Raw genomic sequence first — 9,279 nt, 5'->3', positions numbered from 1 at the left:
TTTCTCCTTCTTTTAATACTTGGGCATATATTTCAGATTTCAATGTCAATGTCAACAGTCCATAATGTGATTTTATATAGGATTTGCACCTAGAGACAAATATGACTTAAGTATTAAGTTAAATTATTGATAGTAAATATTTAATAACATTGAAATAAAATTAACGTCACTGGGAGTTTTGCTATTGCAACATACTCACCAAGACTGGAGATAATTCCTCCACAACATGACTTTACGCTGGTATGCCTAGCTTGACGACCCTGCGCTGTTTGGTCACTACATTTATGTTGGGTCATTACTAGGTAACAAGACTGTGCTGAAGGGCAATGGAAAATGTCCTTTCAACCTTTGACAGGGCATTCAGGTGTTTGTCCTTGTTATTAGCAAAGTCAAACATACCAAGAACTCCTCTGCATTGTATTAAAAATATTCATCTAAATTATCTGGTCTAATTCACAATAGCTAAACTGTGGAGCCAACCTAGATGCCCTTCAGTGGATGAATGGATTAAAAATGTGGCATATATACACAATGGAATTTTACTCAGCAAAAAGAGAGTAAAGTCATGGCATTTGCAAGTAAATGGATGGCACTGGAGAAGATAATGGTAAGTGAAGTTAGCCAATCCCAAAAAACAAATGCCTAATGTTTTCTCTGATATAAGGAGGTTTACTCATAGTGGGGTAGGGAGGGAGAGCATGGGAGGAATAGATAATTCTAGATAAGGAAGAGGGGAGGGAGGGAAAGGGAGGAGGCAGGGGATTAGCAAAGACGGTGGAATGTGATGGACATCATTATCCAAAGTACATGTATGAAGACACAAACTGGTGCCAACATACTTTATATACAATCAGAGATATGAAAAATTGTGTTGTATATGTGTAATAAAAAGTGTAATGCATTCCGCTGTCATTTATTTTTTTTAAATCAATCAATCAATCAATTATCTTGGTCTAGCTTCATTTTCTCACCAACTTCTACCCAGAATACTGTGAGATGCACATGTGGATGTATTAATTATTCATATTAATAGGATTCAATGTATTCTTTTCAGCATGCACTAAACAAATGCAACCTTTTCCTTGCTCAAATCCCTAGTAATCACTGTTCTAAGTGGACATTTTTTAGCTTCCATGTATGAGAGAGAACATGCAATACTTGTCTTTCTGCATCTGGCTTATTTCACTCAACATGATGTCCTCCAGATCTATCCATTTTGCTGCAAATGACAAAATTTCATTCTTCTTTATGGCTAAATAATATTCCATTGTGTATATATTCCAAATTTTCTTTATTCATTCATCCATTGATAGACACCTAGATTGAGTTCACACCTTCCTTATTGTAAGTAGTGCTGCAATAAACATAGGCAGTCAGACAATTTGTTGGTATGCTAATTTCATTTCCTTGGTTCTAATATATCTATTTTAGTTTAGCTTTTTCTTTCTTTCTTTCGAGGAACCCCCATAATGAAAACCCCATTCTTAAGACAGGATGGGATAGTAGGCTTGGGAGGTATGCTATTCTAAACCATTTCCTCCAGGGCCATTGGGTTCTGTGTGTGACCTTCAACTTGATCTACAGTGACCTGTTCCACAGTGTCCAGAGCACTGGAACTCTCACCAGGCTCCCAGGGTACACTTTGCCCTGGGAGGATACTGGCCTTTACCCACAGGCCCTTCATTTCCTCCTGTGGGAAGGATGGATGCCATCTGTTACCTGATGTTTCCCCACCCATTCCTGAGGTCTGCAGAGGTGCAGTTCCCCACACCCACGCCTTCCTGCCAGCTCAAATCCCAAAGTAGCTTTGGGAGTCCATGGTTCTACCTCTTCGTTTCCCCATGCAACTGTGTTTCTGATGTCATCTCCCAGGATGCTTCGACCTGGATAGAGTATCCACAAGATGAAAACAGAGCGGTTGCTCAGAGGACTTACAACTTTTCATAGTAATAAAAAGGCAGAGAAAATTTTCCAGTTTTCCAGAAGAACTCTCTTTATTGAGATGATTAACCGGCACTAGCATAGTAACTACACTGTTGTTGTTGTTGTTGTTGTTGTTTTTAAGATTAGACATAAGATATTCTTTAAAAAAATTGTTTTTGATAAGTTGATTCCAAAACTATTCAAACCTTGAAAGCTGCATCTGTATTTTTTTAAACTCTAAGAGATAAAGACATAAGATCACATTTAAGGCAGATATTTCTTTTGTTCTGGGATTGCCCTTAGTTATATAGACCTCTGAGAACCTGACGTGAGAGTGGAAAAAGAAATTGTACTCATTTTATATCAGAGGGTCACTGTGTCACTGGAGGAGTTCCCAGAGGGGAGACCTCGACTCAGGACAAGATGGTCCTTCACATGAGTCATGGAACTTCAGCACATACCTGTCAGAGACACAGACCTACTTAAGAAAGCTGAAACACATTCAAGGCAGAGTGCACCGAGGGCCATCTCCAGAGGGAGAGACTGCAACCCCCTGACCTGGGTGTAATACTTATGGAGGAACAGTAGCTAAGGATTGGACCAGCGATGGAGTCGGGGCAGCTACACAAACCATGCCAGTGTTCCCTGCCCTTGCGGATTACCCACATCAGGTTACATTTTGCAGGTGAGGATATTGGCCAAGGATGTGGGTCAAGGATGAGAGTGAAGGATGCATGCTGGGTGCTCACAAGGTGCTTGTTTTGTTTTTCAGAGGTTCTTGGGTATGTTCCGCATGCCAATGGTTCAGGGCACTTCCCTTGAGACTCAGTATAGCTTTCTTTTTCTGTATCCCCAAAGTCCTATCTCCCTTATCCTTACAGAGTTTCAATTAATGGTTCCTAAGAGGCATGACAAAGGACTTGAGTCAGTCAAGGCCTGCAAGGACCTTCCTCATCCTGCCACCCTCCCTTGGAAGAACAGCTTGCTGATCCCTTCCTGTTCCTGTGAGTTAAAACTCAACATCCGAGGAAGGGTGGAACTGGGTTGGAGTTGTGTTTTTGAAAAATTTCCTTTTGAAGGCCAGAGAGAAACTGTTCCCTGAGAAGCCACCAACCCAGGCCCAGAAAGTGATGGCCTGAATGGCAGAACTACACGGATGGGTGGGAGGAAAATCGTCCCCTTTCCTGGGCCTGGCTCCTAATAGGAGACTTGCTACAGCAGGTTAATCTCCCTCTCACCCCCCACAACAACTCTGAAATGAGATCTGCGGATGAGGAGTCTTTTGACACCGTGAGGGTGTAAAGCGAGGAGGATTGGGTACAGGCAGAAGTAGAGAAGATTTTTTAATCATCACAACGAAGATGTCAGTGGATCCTAGACACTCCTAGGACCAGGGGAAGACATTCCTAGTGGTATAGCCACTGTCTCAAGGAAGCAAATCAGGAGTGACGCAGGAAGGAGCCGCCCAAAGACAGACCTGGATCCCAGAAGACTTGTTCCAAATTGCAGAAAAAGGCCTGGCCCTATTGGCCTGCCCCATGATCAGTGGATGAGGGCTGCCCCAGGGAAGGGCAGAACTCTGGACAGGGCAGCTCTCCTCTGTCTAGATTGGTCTTCAGTACCTGAACTAGAGCACCACTTGGAAAAGTGTTAGAAATACAAAATCTCGAGCCTCACCTAGACCTGCTGAATCACATACACTGAGGATGTGGTCGAAGAGCAACCCTGTGGTTGAACGTGCCTCCAGGTAATTGTGAGACACAAGGAAGCCTGAGAACCACCCCCTAGGACAAAACCTAGGGAGCCAAGGTCTCTGGACAGCCAGCCTCCAGCAGCTAGGGGAATAAGTGCTAGAGTCCTGGAGAATGGTGCCCACAGCATCCATTATATATGCTCAGTGGTGGGCATAGGAGGCCACTGACCCACAGAAGCAAAGACAGACCTGGACCCCAAAAGCAATCCTAACATCTTCTCGGTAGTATTTCTCTTAAGCTAGCCCCCCAGTTTTCAATAAATTTTGTCAATGGTTGACTCCTTGTTCATTAGTGTTATAGGGAATGAAGTATCTGCTTCTTCTTATATAAAGGAAAGACTAACTTCTCTGCCCTACCCTGGGCCTGAGAGAGTGGCAGTAGTGGACTCAAGCAGGTATTGGTTGTGTGGGTGACCCACCCACCTCCCAAGGGCCTGTGGCTGTAGAGAAATTATTGTTTCCAGGGATAAGATGAGTGAGTCATTCCAGAGAGACATAAAACAATATCCCAAGTGCTGTGGTTTGAATATAGGTGGTGCCCCTCAGAGGTCCATATGCCATAGTCTTGGTCCCCAGAGGTGCTATTGGAAGGAACTGTGAACGTAGGAGGTAAGGCCTTGTGGGAGGTTGTTAGTTTGAAGCAGGCCAGAGACCCCCACCCAGAAGACCATTACCATAATGAAGCAGGAAACCCCCACCATGTCTGTGGCATGTAAGTTTCTCTTCTTATCAGAGATTGTTTTTTGCACAGGACATCGGCTATCAGCAAAAAATCTGCAGAAGGCATTGTGGTTTGTAGCTTCCTCTTTGTTTATTAATGCCAGGTTTGCAGAAAAAACTTGTGAAACCTCTGTCTGTCTAGAAGAAGGAATGAAGCTCACTTGTCATATGAACCTCCTAGCCCCCTCCTCCCTACTGAGTATAAAGTTCAAAGAATTTCTATACTCATGGTTCAGAGGAAGAATTCTTAGGCAAGAGCCCCCTCTGAACCCTGCAGTCAATAAACCTGCTTCCTGAAAATTCCTCAGGTGTCCAGCCTCTTCTGTCCTGCTTCAAGTTTACTGGGGGGTCATGCCTTCAAAGGGGATTGTGGCACTTTGGCCCCTTCCTCTCCCTTTTTGCTTCCTGGATCACAAAGTGAGCACTTTGTATCTGTACCTACTACCAACGTGGTGTGCCCTTCTTGTCAGAAGCCCAAAGCATGGGGCTGGCTGGTCTTGGATTGGAATATTCAGAACCATCTTGAACTAAATAAACCATTCTAAGTTAATTAATTATACCCAAGGCTTATATAGTGAGTGGTGTTTAAAAAGTCAGATTTTCTTTAAGGAAGCTATATTCCAGGGGATAGTTGGATACTTATGGGATAATGTATACAACATTCTTTTGTTTTTGTTTGTTTGTTTGTTTGTTTTGGTAACAGGTATTAAGCCCAGGGGCACTCAACACTTGAGCCACATCCCCAGTATTTTTTTTTTTTTTTTTTTTAGACAGGGTCTCACTAAGTTGATTAGGGACTCAGTAAATTTCTGAGGCTGGCTTTGAACTTGCGATCCTCCTGCCTCAGGCTCCCAAGTTGCTGGGATTACAGGAGGGTGCTACCAAGGTGGCTAACATTACTTTTTTATTAACAAGCTACTATGCCTCAGATTCACCAATCACAGCCGCATCTATGGGATCATTATCCCTATGAGGATGACATGCAGGCTGTTTTCATTGCATTGGCAACCCTTTGGCATACTAGCACATAATTCTAGCCCCAGTCAACCAGATGGCAACTACAGGAGCTGGTACTTGAGAAAAAAATAATCATACTCATAAGGTCACCTTAGTACAACTAAAATCTACTGTTTTTACTTATTTCTTTGTGATTTTATTTCATTTTATTTTTATCTCTATAAGTAAAAAAAAATAGTGCATTTTAATTGTACATAATAGTGGGATTTATTCTAACATATTTGACATGATGCACATAACCTAACTTGGTCAATTTCATTCCCCAATACTCCTCCTTTCTTTCTGCTCTTCTGTCCCCCTTGTCCCCTTCCTCTATTCTCTTGGTCTATTTTCTAGTTTCATGAGATCCCTTTTTCTTTTTTCTCTATAGTTTCCACATACGAGAGAAAACATATGACCCTTGACTTTCTGGGCCTGCCTTATTTTGCTTAACATATTCTTCAGTTCCATCCATTTTCCTGAAAATGGCATAATTTCATTCTTCTTTATAACTGAATAAAATCCACTGTGTTTTACACACACACACACACACACACACACACACGTGAGTGCCACATTTCATTTATCCATTCATCTTTCATGGACACCCAGGATGGTTCCATAACTTGACTATTGTGAATTAAGCTGTTATAAACTTGCATCAAATTCATCATTTTTAATGGAGTCAATGATGAACACAGATTCTATCCTCATTGATTTTTGTAGTCATTGCTTTACGGCCCATCATCCCATTATTTGATTTCCATTTAAAATTCTCTGTCCTCTTTCATTGTTCTAAGCATATCTTTATAATTAATAAAAATGTAATTTTCTGCTTTTCTTTTCCAGTTTCTGTTAAAAAAACAATCACTGGGAAGTTAGAAATCTGCAAAAATATTCCAAGGAAATCTTCGATCCTTCTACGAAGGAAATCAATTTTAAAAAATCAATAAAATAAGACATCCTTAATTTAAAGAAAACACAGAGTAATCCTGGAATCCAAAAAATCCCACGTAGTTTAACAAATGCTCATGTAAGACAAAAAGTGAAGCACATTAACAAATTGGTGCATGAAACTGAAAACCATCTCAATGCACACGGACTGTTTTGTGGAGAGGGTTGAAAACTGATTATTAAAGCCATTTTGCATATGTACAAAAGATAAAACTTCAGTCTTTTTTCCCCTCTTTTTTTTTTCTTCCAACAAGTCAAGTGTTTTCGGATGTAGAGAAAATGAAAACTCATCAAAGAAATAATGAAATAGGGAAGTTTGGCACATTGAAGTTTTCACCAACTAGCACTGCCCAGGAATGAGCAGAGCACACTGAGGGCAGTGGCCACAGTCTCTGCTCAAAGTCTGCAGATGCGAGAATTCCGTGCACACCAGGCCTACCCCACCCCCACCCCCTGATGGCTTAACTCTCTTGACATTCTCAATTTAATTTGATATATCCTTATTTCATTTAATATTTATTTTTCTATATCAATGCCCACCCCCAAAGAAAAGAAATAAAAAGGGGGGAAAAGAAAAAGAGACTTAAAGAGACATATAAATGTAATCATAAGAAACTTTTTTTCAAAATCACATCCTTGTTCTTGTTCTGTGTTCTTTTCCTCTACCGGCTTATCTTCTCCTGCCATTTCACTTATGATGCATGTATTCTTTCTCCCTTTGGCAAGAAAGGGGAAAAAAATCAAACTCAATCTTGTCAATTTGCAATATTTTTTAGCAGCTTCAATTAAAAATCCAAGAAAGAAATGTTAGAGATGAACTTGAAACTTTTGGTCACCTTTAAGCTCCTTGGTGTTCACATTCTCCATTACCTGTTTCTCAGCATTAGTTAATGTTATCTGGATCCGCCTATTTCAGATGATGGGTCAAGTGAGTGAGACACCATGGCTTCTGTGTCCCTCGACATAAACAATATGAAAAGATATGTTATCAATTCAAGAGAATAAAAAATCCCATATAACAAAGTAAATGGCAAGTCAAGATATTCAAAAGAGCTAAATGACATTTGAGAATCATCCAGCAAAATCTCTTCCAATGAGTAAAGGCGGGGGGAAGTCACTTAATATGTCTACACTTCACTGTCATGATCTGTCAAATAAGGCTAGTACTAATACCCACCTCACAGGACCTTTGTACATATAAATGTGAAAATCCCTGCAAAGCACTTAAAAAGTACCAAGGATATAGCAGTAAGAAAAAATAACATTAATATTCTCACACCCACATGGCTGAGTGTGTTGGGGCGAGTCAGAACTAGATGCTAAGTGACCTTGTTCCCAATCATATTTTAGGAACAGGATAGCTTTTCCTCTCTTGAGTAAGTGACTTAACAAATGACAGGTCCCCAACATGAGTTTTTTGGGACATTTGTGCTCACAGTTTGAACTACACAGAGCTGATCTCCCAGAACAGCATGGCCTCTTTTCAGCTGTGAAAATATCTTTAGTTAACTTCTGTGAGCCTCAATTTCCCCCATCTTTGATGAAGGAAGTAACAGGATGCCTTATTGGAGGGTGGTGAGGCTTAAGTGAGATCATAAGTGTCAATTGCTATTAGTGAGCAACACTCAGCCAGTGGTGGCTCTTGCTACAGATGAGCACTGGGAGCAGAGGTTAATGCAGATAGAGAGGACTGAGGCACACCTTAGGCAGTTCTGTTTTTTTAAGGTAGGATTCTTCCACAAACAAATGAGAATGTTCAGTCTTTGTCTTCTTATGCACGGCTTATTTTGCTTGACATAATGTCCATCCATAATGTTCCAACCACATTGCTACGAATGACAGAATTTCATTTTTTTTGTCTGAATAATATTCTATTGTGTATACATACTATATTTTCTTTATCCATCAGTGGACATCATGGTTGACTGCATATCTTGGTTATTGTGAACAGTGCCACCATAAATGTGGGGGAAACTACCAAGCGCGGTGGCACCCACCTGTAATCCCAGCAGCTCCAGAGGCTGAGGCAGGAGGATTGAGAATTCAAAGCCAGCCTCAGCAAAAGCAAGGCGTTAATCAGCTCAGTGAGACTCTGTCTCTAAATACAATGCAAAATAGAGCTGGGGATGTGGCTCAGTGGTCTACTGCCCCTGAGTTCAATCCACAGTACCAAAGAAAAAATACCTGCACCTACAGGAGTCTCTTACTATAACGATTTTAAGTGGGATAAGGGAATTATATGGTAGCTCTATTTTTAAGTTTTTGGGGAATCTCCATACTGTTCTCCATAATGGTTGTGCCAATTTACATTCTCTCCAAGAATGTGTAAGAGTTTTCCTTTCTCTACAGATGCACCAACATCAGTCATTTTTTGTCTTTTTTTAAAAAATATTAGCTGTTTTAACTGGAGTGAGATGATATCTCATTGCTGTTTTTATTTGCATTTCCCTGATGCATAGTAATGATGAACATTTTAAAAGTTGATCACATAGTGCTCACTTGGGCAGCACATATATGAAAATTGGAATAAGACAGAAAATTAACATGGCCTCTGCCCAAGGATAACATGCAAATTTGTGTAGCGTTCGATATTTTTTATTTACATCTTCAATATATTGCGATTTCTTTTTAGATGTATTGTGCTAAGTGAAACTCATCAAATAAATCTTCCCTAAAAAAAAAAAAAAGAAGAAATGCTGATCACATGGAAGTAGAGAACAAGAGAGGCCACTAGACCCCAGGAAGAGGGCAAGAACTGTAGTGAGAGGGTGGATAACGGGAATCCAAACAGTTTCAGGGGAAGAAAGTAGTCCTGGTATCATACAGCACAGTGGGGCAGCCACAGTCTACAACACCTATTTAAGATGCATTTCAATATAAGAAGGAGGAAAATTGGAGTGTTCCCAACACTTCAAAATGATAATATTTGAGAT

The 9,279-nt window shown here is 40.7% G+C and overlaps 1 non-coding gene across 1 annotated transcript; it reads left to right on the top strand.

Moving 5' to 3' along the window:
* The first annotated feature begins 8,837 nt into the window (after positions 1-8,837).
* Positions 8,838-8,942, top strand: LOC114087227 (U6 spliceosomal RNA). Its single transcript, XR_003581764.1, has one exon. It is a non-coding gene; the product is annotated as a U6 spliceosomal RNA (small nuclear RNA).
* The last annotated feature ends 337 nt before the right edge of the window (positions 8,943-9,279 follow it).

The sequence above is a fragment of the Marmota flaviventris genome, chromosome 12, assembly GCF_047511675.1.
Source record: "Marmota flaviventris isolate mMarFla1 chromosome 12, mMarFla1.hap1, whole genome shotgun sequence".
Taxonomy (NCBI): domain Eukaryota; kingdom Metazoa; phylum Chordata; class Mammalia; order Rodentia; family Sciuridae; genus Marmota; species Marmota flaviventris.
The sequence above is the reverse complement of the archived record's forward strand: the minus strand, read 5'-3'. Positions and strand labels throughout refer to the sequence as shown.